General features: G+C 40.2%; 1 long non-coding RNA gene across 1 annotated transcript in view; it reads left to right on the top strand.

Moving 5' to 3' along the window:
* The first annotated feature begins 13,293 nt into the window (after positions 1–13,293).
* The window catches only part of LOC125385710, a 46,212-nt gene continuing 37,617 nt past the window's right edge, over positions 13,294–21,888 (top strand). The window contains exon 1 of the long non-coding RNA XR_007225267.1: positions 13,294–13,647. This is a non-coding gene — a long non-coding RNA (uncharacterized LOC125385710). The remainder of the gene's footprint in view (positions 13,648–21,888) is intronic.

Here is a 21,888-nt window from a genome sequence, read left to right on the forward strand (position 1 = left end):
ATGCCGCAGTTATACACATATACAAATATGTACTTGTCTGATCAAATCAAATATACCATATTTACAATAAATGATGATATTACTTCTTCCTCTATTTTTATTGTATATTGAATTTCCACTCGTAGGAAGAGAATTAATTGTCGATGTAATAACTATTTTCAATATATACATTCCCTTTTTGATATCAAATAGGTACAAAGTGAGGAACTCGAAATTAAATAGATGTGACAGGTTTCGTTCTTCAATATTCTTATTAAAACACTGTCGCGGCGCCATAAACGAATATCAAATTTTCGCGAAGCCATACGAAGGTTAATATTCGCACTTCCCTGTTCATTTTAATTAATCGTCGCGTAATTTAGCGTCGACGGTAGTCGACTGCAATTTCATCAAACAACATCGCGAGAGATCGTCAGAACTTTTCAATTTGGTCTCTCAATGGAACAGTGAACACCCTCGCCGTCGCGAGAAAGGGCAATAAGCGATAATATAATGTGTATCAGCGTATAGATTGTCGCCGTGGAATGTCAACGATGCAAAGTGGCACCGATTCCGTCTCCAACCCTCGGTTCTGACTCAGTAAACCTACAGCTACCCTGTCAACGAGGACGTTCACGCGGTCGACTCGTATCTCGAACGATGATTCGTTGGTCTTTAAAGGTCGTGCAAGCCGTAAATTCTTATTGGTTTTCGCGAAACGAACGACAGTAATGAAAGTAATGGCAAAGTGAAAGAAACGAAATCGATGAGGGTGACTTTTACAGAAAACCATTAGTATCGTGACTCGTTAATTTGTTTGAATATTTATTACAGACAATCTTTATGTATATATCGCGTGTGTTGTATAAATCAATTTGAAGATTAGATCTGCATGATATACGACGTATCATATTGATATCATATTAGTAAAATTTAATACCAATCTGAAGATGTAATAGAGGTTACAAAATATGGTGTCAGCAAGTGTCCATTTTCATCGTGTATATCATCATTACAGACACCTGCTATAAATGTCTTAAAATCTTTCTATTTAGTTCACCAAGAACGCGAAGAATCATCACGAAGAAAAATAAATAAAAGAATATTAAAGTTGAAATATCTACATTCTATTCCAGAAGAATTCTTCCACGATTTTTATAAGATGGACACTTCCGAGGAATTAATTGTCTGCTGTTTTTTCATACCAATCATCCGACTTACTTGCGATTAATACCTGTCTTCGTGGTTGATTTTAAAATCAGGAATACACGAAACCAAGCAGGTATTGATAAATTACGGTGGAACGAAGTTACTACCGGGTCTGAATCGGTTTTTCTCGAATATCGTTGATTTAAAGGGATGCTAGTTTAATTTGACAGTTATTCAATTATGGTTATCTGGGATCTGGTGTTTCGCGTGTCGCGAACGCGCTCACCTCTCCTTCCCTCGCGGCCTTGGCTTGAAAGAAGTTAAATTGGCTTCTCCACGCTCGTCAGTCACTCTCGCCCTTTCGCCGTTTCGCTTTCCTCCCTGTTTTTTATTTTTTGTTGCCAACGCCTCAGATGCCGTGAAAAGATAGAAAATAATTTCGCCGCACGCGATTCACCGTCCCCGGAAAATCTCCAGCCGTGAAACCCACCCTGTTCGCAGTCTTTTTATTTTCATTGTCGAAACAATTCGTGAATGGTTTCTGTAAATATGATTGAATATCTGGCCAAATTACATCAGGTTGGAAGAAGAAATCCAATATTCCTGAGTGGACTATTTAATTGGCAAAGTGTTGCTTCTGGATGAAACGAGGGAAATGGAGATTGCTCTTTTAAAGTGGATCGAAAGTTGTGCAATTTCTCTGTTAGATTTCTGTCGATTAATCTACCATAAATTTTCCGTAAACAATAACTAATCAGTGGAAATATATTTCACCACAAGGAAGGGAAATATTATACAATCGTAACGAATAGGTTTTATTACAATACGTAAATTGCAATATAAATTGTTATATACTGTCGATAATACCAAAGTGTATAATAAAGCTCAGTTTCTCAACTATAACTAGAATAAATCTTTATACGTTCAATCGTACAAGTTCTAATTGTTCTATCAACCCCCAATTTCATCGACTTCCTAAAAAGCGAGCAATTCGTCGGTCAACCGCAACAGCATCGATCTTTCAGAACCTTGAAGGGAGGCGTAATTTCCTATCTTTCATCGAACAGGCCATAGAATCTTACAGAAAAACGCGCCCTTAATGGATACTTTATTTCGTCGACTGCTCGACCGTGCAACTTCTGCGTGACAGCCCGTGTATCATCCCCATCGATCGCATCCCATTGCCATCAGTCACTTGTACGATTCCGCGAGTTGCCATGGAAGGGCACGTGGCCTCCGTGGATCGTACTTCCGGCACGGGCTGCTCCGTTTCCCCGAAACAAAGTCGATAGGGGGTCGAAGGAAAAAAAAAGGAAGGGGTGGCACATAGGTTTCCTCGAACGGGGGCGGCAGGTTCACTTCACCGCCACTTTGTGAGCCATCGTCGAGGCGTACTTCCTGACTGAGTCATAGATCAACTCATCCCACCCCCGACAACGATAGAAGGGATGAAACGAGCACCGAATACCTACCCTCTTGTGTCTCTGTGTGTTTTCTGCACAGTCTATGAAGTATTAGTGTAGAGTATTCCGTGTGTACGAGACTTCAATTTCAGCTTATTGAGAATTTCGTGGTGTCGAATGACGAAGGTATTGATACATGTAATTTGTTGGGGTAAGTTTGTGAGGTTTGATGTACAAGCAAATGGATGTTCATTGTAAAATTAGGGAGTAGAATTACCGAGTTGGTATTAGGATGTTGCATTTAGAATGTTAAACTTCAATGAAAATTCAGTCTGATAGGCTAATACCACTTAGATCTTCTTCTGTTGCTAATTGTCGACTGTATTAAAACACAGAGAACTGTTAAAGGTGTTAAAAATAGAAACGTAACATTTAATTTATTCCACCCATTGGCTATTTTTCAATACATATATTATTTAAAGAAAAAATCCGAACTAGGTAAATGTGACTGCGCTGTTCTACGAATTTTGTAATTCTGATAATTCTTATAAATCTGGAAAAAAGGAAGCTATAATTGTTACTCATTGAAAAAGTGTATTGAATCGCGTGGAAATAAAATATTTAATATTTCATAGAAACTACAAGCTACTTAAATTTCATAAGAAAAAGCAATATTTCATATCCACCAACCAGATAAAATCAGCTAGCTGGCTCTCGAGTATGGGCGAATAAAAGTGCTGATAAAACTTCCCACAAGATTAAACGACATAGTTTGGTAGAAATGTAGAAGCTAGATATTTCTAAACAAATATGTATAATTTAACGGTAAGTGAGTTATTCCCATTTGATGATTCTAATTGGGAGTATGAAACGATGCATGGTGGTAACTTCATAGACTGTGGTTACATATCTACGTTTTCCCAACGGAAGTCTACGTCGTCGTCGACGCCGTTGTCCCATCGTGCCTGCGGGAGAATATTGATTTCCTCGAAGGTCAGTTTCCCATGGCTGGCTATATCTTCTGATTTACGCTGGGACGAGGCCGCACCTGATTCCGAAAGGCAGGTGCTGGTGGACAGTCTGTTTCCAAAGTAGATGGGAGGAAGATAGTGCGGGTTCGGTGGAAACCGTTTTGATAAATCGCTATGATAATTGAATCTCGTCGATACTTCTTCTGGATTTTCATCTTGAGAAATATTTCGTACCCTCTTGGACCATGTTTCATACGAAAATTTATCAGAAAACGATACGTAATTATACGTAAATATGAGCTGCTCAGAAGCGACGTTGATTAACTTTAGAACATGATAATGCAGAGAAAAATAACAATTACAAACGCTCTTTTATAAAATTTACCTGGAATTTCTGATTATTCACGCAGTCTCTATATAACACATAAATTTATGAAAATAAGATATTTTTCATTGAGAATTATGAATGAGAAATATGAATGTTTAATATTAATTACGTATCTGAATAATGTGAAATGCGTGAGTTCAATATTTTTCTCTTTCAATGATTATTTTCATATTCGTTATGTAAAAAAATTATAATATATTGGACGTAGAACTTTATCTAGTAAAGACAGAGTCCGAAAAGAAATTTGTTTCAGCCTCTGAATATTATAAACCGTACTGAAACAAAACAATAAATTACCTAACAATAATCTCTATAGAACGTTCCATCAACAATATATTCGACAGTCAGCAAGTGCCTCCATTATAAGCGTAATAAAATTATCCGATCTCCGGACAAGGAAATATAACATTTCATGTGAAATTAGACGCGTCGATGAAGCATGACATGATAAAATATCCAACGCATCGCTGTTCGACGTTCACGCGGCAAACATTCGATTATGTCGCGCCGCTGGACCGTCAATGCAGACAGCAATTACAGGATGGAGGCGTTTCTCGTTCGTGAAAAATCCGCTCGGCGCGGCGTGTGCCTGCCTCCCAATGACACGTCGCGGGCAAATATTTGGCAGAAAATCCATAGCCTGCCTGGCAAACATTTATCGCGGCCGAGCCTCTCACAATGAGCGAATTACCGAATAAAATTTCATCGTATAAGCGATTTTTAACATTCGCGGGACCACGCGCGCGTGATCGAAGGTAAATAAAGAACCTCGTACTCGACTCGGTGCAAATTGGAGAAATGTTATTGATTTCGCTCGTCAGCGTAGCTCGACACGTTGGAATTCAATCTGCTCGTATTAAAACGGAACAATTCCAGAGCCTCTACAAATGACGTTTCATGATTTTCACGGTTTCCGAGCGAAAGAGGAGTAAGCGTCCCGCCGCTCTGTTTATTTGTCAAATATGTATAAACCACAAAGAAATAACTGCGAAATATTCACGCCTAGCTGTTTTATTAGTTTTGCGATATTTTTTTTATCTTTTTCACATATTATATTTGGTATATACAGGCTCACGAAAGTATTTGAACATTTATAGACATTTTTTGGGGATATATTATTCGTATTATACGATACATCTTTAAATTCCACTAACATTGTTACTCGACTGTCGTGATTATACTAACAAAATTCCAGACAAACCTGATAAAACATATGGAAATTAGAAAATATTTAGTACTACTATCTATTTCATAGAGATCACAAGAGTATATAAACAGTGAATTTATTATATACATTCGGGAAATATAAATACGTAAAAGTGTCTAAAATGCATATACTGTATAAAAATATCGAGGAGAACAATTTCGGATCACCACTTAACCAAATTGTCAAGAATAATCGAAACCCATTGATCACTTTAAGTTTAAGCTGCGGAAGCTCCTTACGATTATCTGAATCCTGAGAAATCGGAAGACACATATGGATAAGTTATAACATCTCTGACCCATGACCGAGAGACTTCTTCCGCCACTGAAAGTGAAACATTGCCCGTTTTATAGCTCTCGAAACCTGTGACACATGTGACCATAAACCACCGAGATTCTTGACCTCTCAAAAATAAAATATACTCTCAGCCACACATTTCCATCATACCCTCCTCTATACACCCATTCAGAATACCCGATCATCGTGCTCAAAAACCGTGATCAAAATCCAACTTCCCATTTAACACTCTACCAAATCGTTCCAGTAAAACATGTCAAGAGCAAGTTCAAGTGTCTACATCCTCCTCTTTCAGTCTGTCGCTGCACGAACATGCAAGGCCAGCCTTTCGTTCTCGAACGAGCAGGCAACAACGAATTCCCGGTATCTTCATCCGAACATCCACTCAAGGTGTCCAATTATTAGGCGTATACACGAGAAGAAGAGAGAACAGGCCTACATCGTTACTAAACCGGTCTGCTGGCCGTTTTATTGCGATGCGCCAGCCTAATTTTAGTCAGCTTTATTTTCGGCTGCATCCGACACACAAGTATCCACTCGTCGGTAGCCTCGAAAGTTTAACGGAGATACGAAGAGGAAGAGAGAGATGAAATACACAGGCGCAAGGCGCAACCATCGGAGTTGCGAACCTACACGTGTTCCATATTCGAGGCCGGCCTTTCTCCTCAGATCTCGACGCGGCGCGTTACGTTGTCAAACACATGGCGTTTAATGCTCGCGGTATTGCTCACGGGTCAGAGGAGCGGGTTCCTTTAATCTTCGGGAGCCGTGCTAACTGCGTTTTTCTGTTCCGGCCGAGTTAATCGTCGTCCTCCGCGAGTTGTCGCCGCGTGGCCTTCGATTCGTGGTATTCGATCGTTCTTGGAAAGGTGCACTGTGGATACTGTATAGACTTGCAGAGGATGATGGCCATTCTTCATACTCGCTGCGAATGATTCTGGGGAATCTTTGCGAATGGTAGATCACGGTATGCAGAGGATAAATCGACGAAGGAAGAGGTTAGAGGATGATGGACGGAAGTGATGCCGATAAAAGCGATCGTTGAAAGTTTCAGGAAGAAGTTCTTTACTTTTTGGAGCAGTCGAGACGTGTGTTCTGCCTTCCAGATGTATAGTTTGTGTTTTGAATAATTGGGGATCTATAATTTCGTTTTTGAAGTAATTGAAATCTGTACTTTCCTGTTTCCTGATATTTGGCACGTACGTTTCGCATTCTGAAGTAATTGGAGCGTGTTCTTTATTTTTTGGAATATATGGCATGTGTGCTATCCATTTTAAAGTAATTGGGACGTGCAATTTTCTTCTTCAAAGTAACTGGAACGTGTACTTCTCTTTTTTTAAGTAATTCGAACCTGTATTTTGTGTTTTGGAGGAATTGGGTCCTATACTTTCCTCGGTGGAATGTTTGGAATGTGTGTTTTATATTTTGGACTGCGTAAAACGAACACATTGTGTTTTGAAGTAATTGAAACGTGTGTTATTTTTTATAAGTAGTACAGAATTTCTGAAAGCCAGATTCGAAACAATGAGACTCATCGGGGTAGTAGTTTTATAAAAGTGGAATAGAAAAACATATAGTGTAAGCGAATGAAGCTAGTTACGTAGAAAAGTCAGATAAATTTCACTTTAATTTCATTGAACTTTAGTGACTAATTATCGACAAATGTTTATCTATTTGCACCTGATATATGTATCAAAAAATTTCTTTACCTGTAGTATATAATTTAGCAGCTTTTTTGATATGAAATGTACGAGATGCTTTCATAGATATAAGATATTATTAAACAGTCACGATATTTTATTATATAAGCGAAAGTTGTACGAGGTTTTTTTTCTCATCAACCGTGGCGAATTGAAAAGAAACGTGACAGCGATTGCTTCGACCCGTTCTGGTGCAATTTAGCATTACACAGCTTGCATTCTCTGCTTAGTCGTCGATTAAATATTATACACGACGCGATCAATCATCGTTAATCTGTTCGTTTCATCTAATGTATCTAATACAATACACCAGCAAAATAGGTATCATACAGTTGGATAATTTCACAACGAAAATATATATCCAACAGAACCATTGGATTGCTAGAACGTTCAGAAACTGATCAGACGTTAAAGGATATGCAAGAGACATTCTTCACAGCGAATAAAAATGTCAATGACTCGAACCAATAGTTCATTCATCAAACAGCGAATACTTACGACACACACCGTATAGTATAGAAACTCAAGTAGCCTGATCCTAACCAGGAGCTTCACTTCGTCAACATTGAATCACTTTCTATTCACCGTCGTTACGCAATGAATGCAACGAAACTTGCGCAATATTCCCAACATTTCGTAACTGAGCATTTCGTCATCCCCCCCCTCGAACTTCTCCAAGTTAAATCCTCCGACTAGTCCTTTTATCCAATTATTATATCATTACACGAAACGTTCATCGCTCTGACGATGTCGCCTAATTAAAAACGCCAAGACCAAAACTGGTGGCGAGGTAGAAAGTTTCGACGAAGTGCGTCAGACAGTTTGATTCGAGGAATTCCACGCCGCGGGATTTCATGGTCCCAGAGGGAACCCGTAAACGAGCAACTTTATCCTGGAAAAGAGCCGCGATGCCACGCACGAAGGAAGCATTGTCGTCGGGCGAACACCGAGGCGACGATCAATTAAGCGCATCCCGCAAAGTGCTAAGACATTTATGGCCGACATCTTATTATACCTTAGCACACGGGGTTGGGTACGAGGAGTCGGGTCGTCGTTCTCTTCTTGCACGATCTTCGACAAGCAGCCGTCGAAGAAAGCGGAACCGTGAAGCCCTATCGCGGCACCGATGTCTCCAGCCGGATGTCTTACAAGATTCGTTTAAGGTAGTTTCAACATGAGCCTCGATAACGCTAGCCCTGTCGAATTAATTGCCACGAGAGGCTATAGAATAAGAGTCTCTGCCCTTATAAATTAAATATTCGATAACTTTTAGACTGTGGCTAGTTTGGTTGAAACGTCGAATAGTAGCTTCAGCTAAGAAGCCTGTCAAATGTCGTCTGATTCTACTGCGGTATATAGATGCGTGTCTATTCTTTCGCCGTACATCTTAAACATATAATTTCGTTAATGATCTTTACTAACTTTACAGGAATGATAGAATCTATGTGAAGCGAGTCAAGAGCAATAGATGTGCGAGTGAAAAGTACTTGGCCTGAAGTCTAAACTCTAGACTTTAAGTGCTCGTAGTTCGAACGAAGAGTGTTTAGACCGAGTACGTATATACTTGAGATTATGATGTGAATGAGCGGTGCGCAGTTACTTAGGTTTAAGGTGAACGTGACTGAATATCTTTTAACAATGGCTACAACAAATAAAGGAAGTAAAGAAATACAGAACAAGAGAAATACGTGTGCTGGATTTTAAGAGAATTAGGAATAGTTACAGTCTAATAAAGCTTTCGGCCAAGTATTTTATTAGCGTTTCTACGTAGTCCAATATTATTTGCTGCTATATTTTCAAAGAATCTTTCGTACAAGAAACTTTTCAAAAAAACGCTCCTTCGGCGTTTACTCAAAGTATAAAAAGACAGATTTATACGGATCAAGATTATTGCTTGACAAGAAGGAAAATCCTGAAACCTCGAAAATTTCCCCTTTACCACCAACATAATTTATATCCCCGTGCTACGAATTCATTCTTACCATTCCGCACGGCCGACGAAGAAACAAAAAGACTCTTAGTCCAATTCCGGACAGCTCAATTAGTCAGCGAAGGCTTCGTAGGACTAGCTCTTTCTGCGCAAACGAGCTCTCCGGAAACATGCTCGAAACGAGTCCAATTTGCATCTTCGCGTCTAGCAATAAACGCCGGACGGATCGTTAATCAAATGAGCTGGCACGCGAGGGTGGAGGAGGGAGGCCATGCTCGAGACAATGTGTATCACGTGGGAGAAGGAGAAACGAACTGGTTCATCGGGCAAGCCACTTATCCGACGACCGCCGTAAATCAGGTCCGGAATAAATGAAACGGGCCACGGTTTCTCGGAGGAACTCGCATCCAGGTAACATGCAGTCACGTTCTAACATTCTTGGGAAGCGTATTAAAACCTGCCAAAATTTAAACCAGCTGGAATTGAAGCTCGACAACGAGTGACGGACTAACTAAAACGGACTAACTAACTTTCTACCTCCGGGTAAAAGCTCCAAGCTTTACTCGTCCAGTTTATTTTTGCTTGGCACACGATGACGAGTTCTATGAATTTTTCGTGGGCGAAATAAAAATGTTGTCGTTCTACGAATGATGAAAAATTATGGATATTTTGAAAATATATATTGCGACTCGATCGAAGGTATTTCAGTTACAGAGATGAATAACTGTGTATAATTATCCATAAACTTGATACAGACTTCTAGAAGGAAATATCCTTAGGTTCAATAGTTATATTTATATTTAGTATATTTTATAATATCAATGAAGCAAGGAAACAAGCAAAAAGACCAAACCCAAACCTTTACGACTATCTTTTAATAAAATTCACTAAGACAGTAAAATTCTTCATATAGTTCTCTAAAATAATAACACGTATGCAAATGCAACCGAGAAATTAATAAAGGTGAAATATCTCGCACGTTTCAGAATCGACCCAGGCTCCGGCATTCAAGGGTTAATCCAGTAGAAAGTGTCGCGTGGCCAACAGCGTTTACGCTTAATACAACGACGCGAAGAGCCACGCGAAACTGTTAATTAAAGTTAATGCATGCAACCCGCCACTATTATCGCGACCCGCGCCAGCTGGTCTGCGAACCTTGGACGCGTGTTTACTGCCTGGTGCCGCTTCCATCGGCCAATTCAACCCTTTTTTCTCTTCTTTTCTTCTCGACGCTGCGAGTTCTTGCGCGAATTTAGTCGAACGGGGAGCCGCGACTGGACTGCGTGCCCTCCGGATAGAAACTTAATCTTCTCTGGTGAATGTTCTTGCGTTCGAGAGCAGCTTCTAGGGCTGCTCCTAGGGTCTGTTTATTGTGTGAATCATACGCGTGTGTGCGTAGGTGTGAGTACGTAATGTGTGGTGGTCGATTTGATGAAGCGATATTTGGGAGATACTCCGGTGTAGATTGTTAGAAGGGGTGGTTTTGTTGGCGAGGGCTTGCAAATTGGAGTTTGATACCGCAATACTCGCGGAACAGCATGTGGAATCATAATTACGAAGGTACGGGATGAGTCATAGTAAGATTGTGGAAAAGTGTCTGACGAGAAAGGCTCTTATTTTAAGGAATTAAATATTCTGGTGTAAGTAGATGTAATGTACGGTATAATGAATGTAGTATAATAATAGGTCCAATGTAAATAAATCTCCATGTAGAAATAAAGAGTAGAAACGTGAAAAATGTGTCCTTAATAGATTGATCTTCTCTTGCATCGTCTTGATATATTTGGAGAAGATAGGAATTTGATCGAAAGAAGGCGGACAACATGAACCTTATTGAGTCCATTCGAGAAGACGTATCTCTCATGACAGTTCCCATCTCCTTTCCATTAACCGCATCTCTAGTAACACATCACTCGTACGATTTCCTTCGAGGACTCCCCTCAAAGGTCAGCCAATAATTCATTGCCAGGATTCGATCTTTCACCACCCATTGACTTGTACCATCCACAATTCCCAAAAATATTGTTTCGATGATGATATAATCGTATATAATGCCATGCGACTTTAAAAGTTTCATTTATATTATTATTCATTTTATCTTATCACTGTATCATTGTTTTACTATCAAACAATCTATTTATATCAGTGATTGTTTTTCATTTTCTTAAACTCCTAAGAAACTTCAACATTTCTTTCTCTCATGAGCAAAGAAAAACGCAGCTGTGCGGGATTAAAGGTACGTTCACCTCGACTTGTGGAGGTTCTTTGTTATAGTTTAAAGCGTAAATCACAGAGAAACGGAAGAGTCTGGCGACACTCGCTGCGAACAACAGCCGCTGTTCACAACACGTTGTAAGGATCGAGCAAACGTTGCCGAGGCGATAGTCAAGGATGTACCTTCCGCGAGTCTGCTTCTCGTCCCGTACGATACGATCTATTTCTCGAGTATAATAACGCCATTATCCCGACGGCGCGTGTTTCCTCGTCGCTTGGCCGCGGCAACGCTTTCACCGAAACGCGGCCGATTAACGAGCAGCGCTCGGTTATCCGCCGGAAACCTGGGATAACGGCCGCTGTATTTCGCGGACTATGTGTTTGGAAGCGTGCACGGAATTCGGAAATTGTTTCCGTCCTGTTCGCCTTCGCTTGAAAGATGACTCACATATTATGTGTACAGAGAGTCTTTGATTTGACGAGAATCTCTTTCTAAGTATTTCTCTCTCTTTAAGAATTCTATTCTATGATTTTAATTCGTGTTATAATAATATTATGGAATAAAATTAATATTTTTGTATAAATAATCATCTGCGTCAAATTAGAATAATCGCTTCCGAATAAATACGTCAAATAAAGAATCCAGCTTGAAATACAATTTGAAACTACCAAACAAGATCAATTCTTGACCCGATTATCGTCAGAGAGGCGGTAGGATTTCGTCCCTGGTTGTACAAAGGAATCTACGTAGCCGTTGGTTAGGGCAACATTAAGCCGCACGATAAACGTATTACGAGCAAGAGAGTATGGTAACCAATCGAATTAACTTCCCGGTCATCCGTCGCGTAACTTGAGTTCTGGCGACAGCGGATACGCGAAACTCGCAGTCGTTCCGCTCTAGCACGAATTGAATTAAAAGTTTCGTGGCGGGCCGGCTGGCCGCCATGTTAAAGGCGAATGCACCGGCTCAGTCAGCATTTTAATAGGCTATTTCAGTCAGCGTTTTAACGGCACGTGTGTGGAAAACTCGCGATAGCCGCCAGAACAGTTCGTTCGATGGATGGACAGTATGATATTTCCTTCGTCATCATCGTGAAAAGTTACTTCTCTGTGACAATTTTGCTCGTGATAGGTACATTTAAAGCGCAATTTTATTAACGTAAAAGAACAATGTGTCTTTTTCCTATTCTTATATATCCATAGAATATAAGAAATATGCTATTTTGGATATTTTATTAACCGTGAGTTAGTTTCTTGATAGAGATACGAGTAGTTTCTGCTATGAGACACCAAATCCTATCAGAAGATTGAAACTGATGTCGCCTTATAACACAAAACTAAGAATAAAGAAACTAAACAAACATTTCTTGATTTACTTATCTGCGTTTCTAGTTTGTTTGCTTATGTTCCCCATTTGCTTCTTTACACTATGTATTTATTTGTTTACATTTGCTGTTTACATTCGACAGTGTTCATCAACATCCTCAGTTGCCAATCCATCATTTACCTACATTGTTCCTACTTTCTACATACATCTAGAAAACCAGCAATAGCAGGAATGCAACCCTTAATCCATGCAAAGCAGCACTCTGTAATCCAAACACCATATAAATTCCTTCGCATCATTTCCTAAAAATACCATCATACGAAACACACGTTACAGTTCATAAAGAAAACCGAAGCTTCCACCCCGTCCCACGTTCTCCACTTCAGCCGGAGCATCCATCCCACGCTAATCTCCGCTTGAAAAATAACAAAGTGCAGGCTTCCTCTCGGTTCACTCGAGAGCGCGTCTCGTCCCGGTTTATCGTTCTCTTGGTCGGCGTCTGGAGCACGCACAGCCACGTACCTGGCGCGTTATCGTCGCGATATCCCGGCCAAGTGGACGAAAGAAGAGCTACAGGAACGCGCGTGTTCCCTTCGAAGAAGCCGGTTCCCTCTCGTCGTCCACAGAGCTCACCGATAACCGCTTATCGATTTGCGGTTGCCTCGAATGCGGTCGAGCAATCTGACGAGCGCGAGGCATGCGCCGGCTACCAGCAGATACGATAGCATCCGCTACGAGCGGCGAGAGTTCCACAGCCCGATGGAACGTCCGCTTCTGCCCGCCTCCGGAAGCGCGAGCGAACGAGCGTACCACGCGTGTACGTGGATCACCGCGGATTCTCGCTGCTGTGCCGCCGCCAACCGGACGCATTCGTTGGATTCTGTCGACCGGTCATCGAGTTCCCGAGTCGTTTCGTTCGAAGCAGCTGAACCCGGTTACGATCGGTTTTAGATTAGGGAGAAGCTTAGAATTTCCAGAGCAATTTCAAGGTTTGGAATGCTTTGGCATTGGGATAGGGAAACTTGGGACTGATGACAATTCGGATTCGAGGGCGGAATAGAAGGAGAAGATTAAAGGATACGGTAAGTCGGTATCAATATTTTAATCTTGGAATATTATGAAATATCTGACATTTTTTTGCTTTATTTAATAACGGATCTGAACTTGTATGAAATGCTTGATGTATTAATAAAGTTAGATTTATCGTTCAGAGATAGAATTCCCAGTGTAGTTTGCGAGAAGACGTAGATTAGGGACAAGCAGGGTTTATAAAATATAATCTGTAATTTTCAAGTGATGCAGCTAACAGAATGGAATGAATATACAAAACCATGTGGGTTCGTAAGATACAATTTGTAACTTGCGAATGAAACTGTTTATAAAATGGTATGGATATACGTACAAACAAGATCTAAAACGTTTAAATAGTAGAGTCACAATAAACCAAGAAACCTGGTTTCAGAGAATTTAGAACAAGGACATTTTATTAATATAAAGATAGGGCAAGTTTTAAAGTGGTTTCAGTGATTGGAGCTGCAGTATGCAATGTTAGTGACACAAAGTAGGATATCCACGTTGCGAGGCGAGTACGTTCCGACATTCTTACCGCTTCGCTCGCTACCGCGAGGCGATTAGCGGAAATATATTATCCTTCTCACGAACCATTAAGTAAGAGGGCCAATAAAGATACCTCCGCGAAAGTGCTGTAATGCCCGCAGATACGTTATCATAACTTCGGACGCATACGTACAGCAACGAGGACATAGACAAACAGTTACAGCTTCATAAAATGCGAACGATCATCCTGCACCGAAAGGCTCTCGCGCGTTTCGATAAAGATTGTCCTTTGCTCGACGAAAGTAACCGGCCTTCTTCAACAATTGAACGTTAAATTCATTCGTGATTTTTCACGGAAAGAATATTTTTCTAATAGGAGCAGAAAATTAATTGTAAGAATAGTTCAGAAGCGAAAGGCTTAATATGAGATCAGTTGATTCTAAAGTACGACATCTACAGATAATTCCCTCCAAATTTGGTACCCAATTTCACATTCCCTAATATTATATTCCAAAGGTGTTGAATATTGATCAATTAGAAACCTCCCATTATAATTAATCTGTTTATGTATAATCTATAATATCAAACCAAGATCCTCTTTCTTCCTGTCTCTCTGTCTTCCAACGTTTTCGAGAACCAACATTTCAAAAAATCAATCCAAACCAAACTTAGAGAAATCATCTTGTACGTACAGCAAGGCTCAGCCGTCGAAACAAGTGAGCGCGGCACGGCCAGTCATTACAGTTAATAAGCCTCCAAGCCTTAAATAACGCCAGACCATTGCCGCGGATGACAGTTATGACAGGCACGACCCATTGTTCTCCGAGTACCAGTAATTATTGGACTCGGTGGCCGCGTTACGCGAGTCACAGAACTTCGAGAGAAATACGAAGAAAGTGCGACAGAGAAAGCACACCTATCTATAGTATTTCAACTCACACAAAGTCTCAGATAAGGACAGACAGAGAAGAGGAGGGCACTTCATGCGCCATTTAGAAGGGTAATGAAAAGACCGGCGTCGGATATGACGAGGGAGAGTAATTGCCAGTACACGCGAGGACGTTCTCTCGTCCTTCTTGGCACCGACGTCTTTCTGACGACGTTCATACTATCCATCCACGTCTATTCGCCTATCTCCCGACCGACTCATTGACATGGGCCTCCGGACGACAACGTCGTCCGCTCTAATTTCATCGTTGGACCGTTTGGCATCCATGGACGGATAGCGTGAACCGACCACGCGCCCCGTTTGATCCCTCGTTCGCGTTACCCAGACGCCTAGGAATTCCTGGACGCGACGTAGCCGGTGCATTTAACGTTCACGATCGACGATGGAACGTCACAGACGTTTACTGATACGACGCGGACTCCTGAAATGGATGCTGGAATTTTAACTCATCCCCTCTTATGACTCCGGTCTAAATTGGATTCTATGATAATTTTGGCATACGTAGAGCTAAATGCTGCAACACTGGAAACTCGACGAAATGACAAGATCGATTTTTCTTTTTTGCATTTAGTAGAAGGATGCAAGTGCTTTCGACAAAATTAATTGAAAAACTGAGTTGAGAATAATATTGAGATGAAAAAAGGATTATGTATGCATATTTGTTTTCGTCATATCAGTTCAATTATAACAAGTTAATCCGCGAACAAGCAAATGAAGCTTAATAATTCATATACGTAAATGTATCTATAACTATGTTTGATATAATAAATATACTACTTAAGGAAAGCTTTTTGGACGAATGAAATGTTCCTGTTTTGTTTCTAACACAGCTTGCAACTTCTATCATCCCTCAAGGGAAACAATTACGAATTCCCACCACCCTTTCGGTCCCTTTATTCTCCCATTCCGCGTGGAACGACGATATTCCGTATCCCGTGAAGACAGTTTCCGCCGTGGTGGCTGGTAAACCGTCGCGGTCGGTCCTTATACTTTCAGATCAGGCGGATCCCAGGGTTGCGTGGAAGCGAAATCCTCCTTCCGCAATTTCAACCCCTTGCGACAAGCGATTCGGTGGTCAGTCAACGGCCGCCTATATTTTCGAAGCTTCCTTTCACCACGCAACTTCCATGGTGCTTTGAACGTGGAAAAAGAGAGCGACAGGAAAAAAAATTTCGTCGACGTAGTACGGAAGAGGAACAGCGATGGTGAAAGGATGAGAAGAACTGTGGAAGAAGAAAGAGGATCGAACAGAGTCGGAGGGAGTCTGGTCAATGCTCGCGAAAATTGGCTTCTAAATCTTGCCGCCGGAATGAGTAGCGCACCCCCCGTTGCCTGGCTCACCCCTTTCCCCTCCCACAGTCGCTGTCTACTCACGATCCTTTCCCTCGGGTCCGGCGAAAGGTGGAGGGAATGAGAAACTGCTGCGGTCTCTGGGTAGGGAACCAGAGCCGAGGTGGAAGGCCATTGTCGACGACGTGCGGGCTTACGGTCCCCACGAAAATCCGCGAGGCAACTTCGTGGAAGGGACTTCCATAAGTTGCGTTCAATGGGACATTGGTATAAAGAGAGTAGTAAGAGGAAGAGGGATGTACTTCTACCTCTTTTGACTACGGCTTTGTCTTCCTGGTTTGTTGATGTTGCGGTTCTTTTAATTATCTCTTGGGCCATTTATAGAGATTTGTTAATAGAAGAATATAAGGAAACCCGACGGAATGAGTGATTCTAGAGATTTATTTTTATAATGATCATTAGTAGTTGAGATATACGAAATGAATGATTATATTGTACCAATTTTTTAAATATTCTTCTTCTCGACGAGTATTTTCATGTTTTTGTAAATATTTCATACGTCGTTTTAGACCTGAGAATTGCATTCAGAGTTGCAAATTGATAATGCAAACTTTTTCATTCATTCGTGTTTCATTTATTAAGAAGAAAGCTACAGAAAATTCATCAAACTGTCAGATATCGAGAGCCAATACTCTAAAAACTACCCGAATCACACCACTCCTCCGGTAAATTATACCAAAGACACGTGACACGACTAGCTTCATTCGACTACCATCCACGTCCAGCTATTCGAAAGAAAGTAGTTTCATAGTTAATGAATCATAGCGTCACGTCAACCAAACACTACCAGCTGTATTTCCAAAAAAAAAAAAAATCCGATACCCTGGTAATGCCAGAGAAAAACCGACACGCTAAACGATTCCAAGAAAAAACAGCCTCTGTTGAATACAAATACGTGCTTCCATAGAATCACCATAACAGGTATCACTTGACGTGGTTCAAGGAAAAATGGGAAAATCTCTGTGTCAAGCATTCCGCGTCCATCTATTGGCTATCTGCGACGGTTATCGCGCCAGGAAGCGTCGTGTTCGTGGCAAACACGCACGTGCGTGGCCCACGTGCACTTAGGGGTTGGCTAACGTACGCTGCAAACACGAAGAGGCTGCCGGGTGTGGTCTCGAACAGGGAAACGTGATCCCCGTGGTAAACCGCTGTTTACCAAGAACGAGAAGTATCCCCGAGAGAGACACCGGCTCTCAGCAGTTTGATCGATGTCCGCGTTAATCTGTCCTTAAGACGCGTGCACGCTGTCCTTCCTTCCGGCTATCTGCACCCAGAAGGCCGCGATTTCCGGCTTCGAGTCCCGCGTCTCTTCCTGCAAACATTCCATCGACGAGGTGTGATAATGAGCGACGTTTCCCGTTTGAAAATCGGGATTATGTATTGCTTGGGGATATAGAAAGATTTTTGAGGATAGATAAGCCTGGCGAGGTGTGTGGGAATTTTTCAAAGTGGAAACTAGTCATCTTTGGAGTTTCGTAGGGGACGTACTGTATTTTTTGAATATTGATGTTAGGGAAGTTTGAGGTGGGCTTTATGGGTTTGAATATCTTCCGATTTTTTGGTCTTTATTTTTTGTGTGGTATATTTTATAATTCTTTATAATTAATCGTTTTTAGTAGTAATTATTAATTGTTTACTGTGGAGTGGAATTTTACTGTAGCTTCTTTACTTTCTTTGTAGCAGTTTTTCCACTAAGGTATACATTATCGTATATGATTCTATGGATTTTATTATTCCTTGTTTATTTTTTTTATTAAACGTCTGAAATGTCGTTGAGTGTATTTTTAGATACTTATTTATACATTTGGGGAAAAAAGACATAAAAGCAGGCTGTAACGTTTGCTAGAAAAATTTCGCCACCATAGCGGATCGAGTGGGCTCTCGAACGGGAGAGCGGCCGCTTTTCACGACAGGAAGCTGTCTGTTTGTTGTCTTAGGTCGAGTCCGAATGAAACGCGAGCGACCCGATACCGACGTCGTTTGGAATACCACTGTTCGATCCTAAAGAAACATACGAGGCGCCAGCAGTTACGAACGGGTTATGGGAAAACAATGGTTTCCGGATGGCGTACGAGCACCTGCGACTTCCAGCAAATGCCCTCGCCTTCCCTTCGCCAACGACGATTTATTTCCTTCCACTAATTAACCAAAGAACTACAATGTCGCAGTTCTACGATTCTTCTTTTGTTAATTTTGTATTTCAGTCATTGTCAAGTTAATTGTATCGTTTTTGTAAAGGAAAGTGAATAGACTGAAGTATACTGTGATTAAAGAAAATAGAGATGAAACGTTAAGCTACATGGGTCAGAAATTTAAGAAAATAATAAAGTCATTGAAAACTTTATGTTTGCTCATTCTGATAAATTAACGAAATTAAAGTGTGATTCTTCTAATTTTTAAATGAAAAATTGAATTCTCGAGTCATTTCCCGCAAATAAAAAATATCTAACGAGTGTGTAAAAATCCGCATAAATGCAGAAAACAATACGTTTTTAACATCTCTATCTAACTGCAAAATTTTATTATTTAATTTCCAATTCTTTGCAGCAGTACTGGTAATGATGTGATTCAACATTTAAAAGTATACAGATTTCTTTTGCAATAAAGTTTAGCTTTAATTCCCTCAGATTAAAGATGTTGTTACTTATCAGTTATGGAACTCCTCGATTCATAAATTACATACTATACGTGAAACCTTAACCAAACATTTCTAATAAAACCGAAACCGAACTTGGAGATCTCGGAAATCCTTAAACCTTCATCAATTCAATTAATTACAAGCTCGATATTACTCGAGTAACTCATGGATCGCCGACACGAGAAATTCCTACAGCGCGCAAACTTGCACGGTCCGCGAGCAATCGATTACCCAATATCGTCTTTCACAACTGGAGGTCTGGCCCCTCGACGGGACGTTGACACAACACGACTACTACACAGTCGTACAACTCGGGGAGATAATATTACGTATCGGGGATGCTATGGAGGTCATCTTTACATACGGAGCCCTGACAGCTGCGTAATCGATGCGACCGCGACTACCATGGAAACCATAGTTTTCCAGTCCATGACACAACTTTCTCCTTCGTTCACCATTACAGTGAATTACTCCTGAAAGTATTCCAACATTTACCATGCAATATTTCCATAGATATACCATTCTATCTGTCTTATGGCGCTAACGAAATTTCAATATCTTTTGCATAATACACACGATATACCTACATAAAATGTTTCTATGAATATTCACATAATTTCATGAACCGTTATACGTATGTATGTAGGTATACACTGTGCACATGTTCGTCACTGAGTCATTTTATCTCGTAGACCTAGAGAGGAGGTAGATCCCGGCGGAGAAAAAATTCGAAACGAGAATTCGCCTGGGGACGAACTTTTCGCCAATCTAACGAAGCCACTCGGTTAAGCGGATTATTTTCGTCGGCTGACTAGACCGGGGAAACACATCCGTTACATGCCGCGCGATAAACTTCTCCTCCAGGCGAGGACTCAATAAATCAATTAATTGACCGTGCTCGAATAATCGAATAAGAGTACGTATATGTGGTATGAAGGCTCGAACGTTAACTCTAGGAACTTAATTTCCCTGTTTATTTGTTATATTTGTTTTACTGTAAATTCAAAGTTTTTGTAATAGAGATTGTAGATTCGACAAATATGAGGATTGTAAATTATGGTATATGTGAGAAGTTTGTACTTAATCACGATTAGATTTGAGTTAGATTTCGAGTTATATAGCTTTAGGGTATTTCGTGTAACACATAACATCAATGATCTTTATGATACAGGATATAGAATAAGAATCAAAATAAATTATTCTACAATTAATAAATTTAATCCAAATTATTGTGTATCACGCTTAACTCAATAATATCAATTGAAACTAAAAGACAGGTTATTTTCGCCATTAGAACGATCGGGAAATATATCCACATAAAATTTATTCACTAAAATGTACAATCATCGTTTATAATATTAATGCGAAAAAGGTAGGGAAACAGCTTTTTTACATTAATATTAGAAATAAAGATGGAAAGCGTGTATGCACAGGAGAAGAGCAAAAAGAAACTCTGTGCAAGCATTTAGGACAGAAAAACGTAAATCTACGTGACCCATACTTAAATGAATAGCACGCGAAACTGTAGATGTACGTGACCGACTTCCAAATATTAAGCTGCATCCAGACTGCTACATTTAACGAAATTCCAAAGTTAAAAAGTTACCAAGTAACACGATTGCTACACTGATTACAGAGTTCATTACCATTTCCACGTCAAAACTACACACTTTTTAACCATTTATTTAAACGAAACTGAAATTGCTACCTTTAAAAATTCCACGTTAAAGAATTTACAAGAACGATTTCCAAGAATTCCATTTCAGGCAAGTAGAAGAACGTAGAAAACAATGATCGTCTACAATGATCGGGGTGGGAAGCCAATCTCCGCTCGACGAAGCAAGAGAAGATCTCCTGGAGCTGGAAAATCCCTTATTACTCGGACTGTCGAAAGTGGAACTACGACGAAAAAGGCCAAGCAATCGGAGCAGCGAGTTTACGTGGCGCAACGGTCTCCAGCTCGAATTACAACACTCGTTACTCGAACCACCAGCGTCTCAAGTTCCGGGGTGCACTTTTAATGAGTTTTCCGGCCACGGTCAATTAGTCTCGTACTCCGAGGCTCGTGGATTTCCAACGCGTGGATCGTTCACCGATCCACCAGGAATATATATACCAGGAATGTATATACTACCATTCATAAGTGCGATAGGTTATGCTAACGAACGATTCTACGATAAGCGAACACTATAATAATAATAAACAGTTCTTACGACTAACGTCAGTAATGAATTTCTTATAATTGTAAGTAGGACAGTTATTAGATTGTTAATCACCATCTCTTTGTAGAAATAATTTTAATTCATTTTTAATTCATAATTTTAATTCATTTGTAGAAATAATTTTGTTTAATTATCAGTTTACTGGTTCTTTAACACCCCGACGACCGTACATTTTGGCGTACTATTACTACCAACCTGCAGTTTTTACTCAGTATAGTATCATATAATTATGATAGGTAAACTGTATGAGAAAATCCATCGTCATTATTGGATCTTCATCCAATTATCCTAATTTATTTTGTACATTTATGCATTATATGAATTTATTTATTTAACTCATAATTGTCCCATACAGTTACAGAAATCGGAATGATAATCATTTTCTGACCATTCACTTTTGCTGGATCATTAGACTTAGAAACAGTCCAGTATTTTTCCAGTCTTTCCAGTTCACTTGTAAATCGTTTCACTTTAATAAAACACTATATATAAATACAGCAATCATTTGTCTCGCACATAAGTTGCAATTAGAAAAAAATTGAAGTCACGTGAATATGACGGTGATCGACAACAAATAGCGGAGCGAAATCACGTTTATATGATG

This window comes from Bombus terrestris, chromosome 10 (assembly GCF_910591885.1).
Source record: "Bombus terrestris chromosome 10, iyBomTerr1.2, whole genome shotgun sequence".
Lineage (NCBI taxonomy): Eukaryota > Metazoa > Arthropoda > Insecta > Hymenoptera > Apidae > Bombus > Bombus terrestris.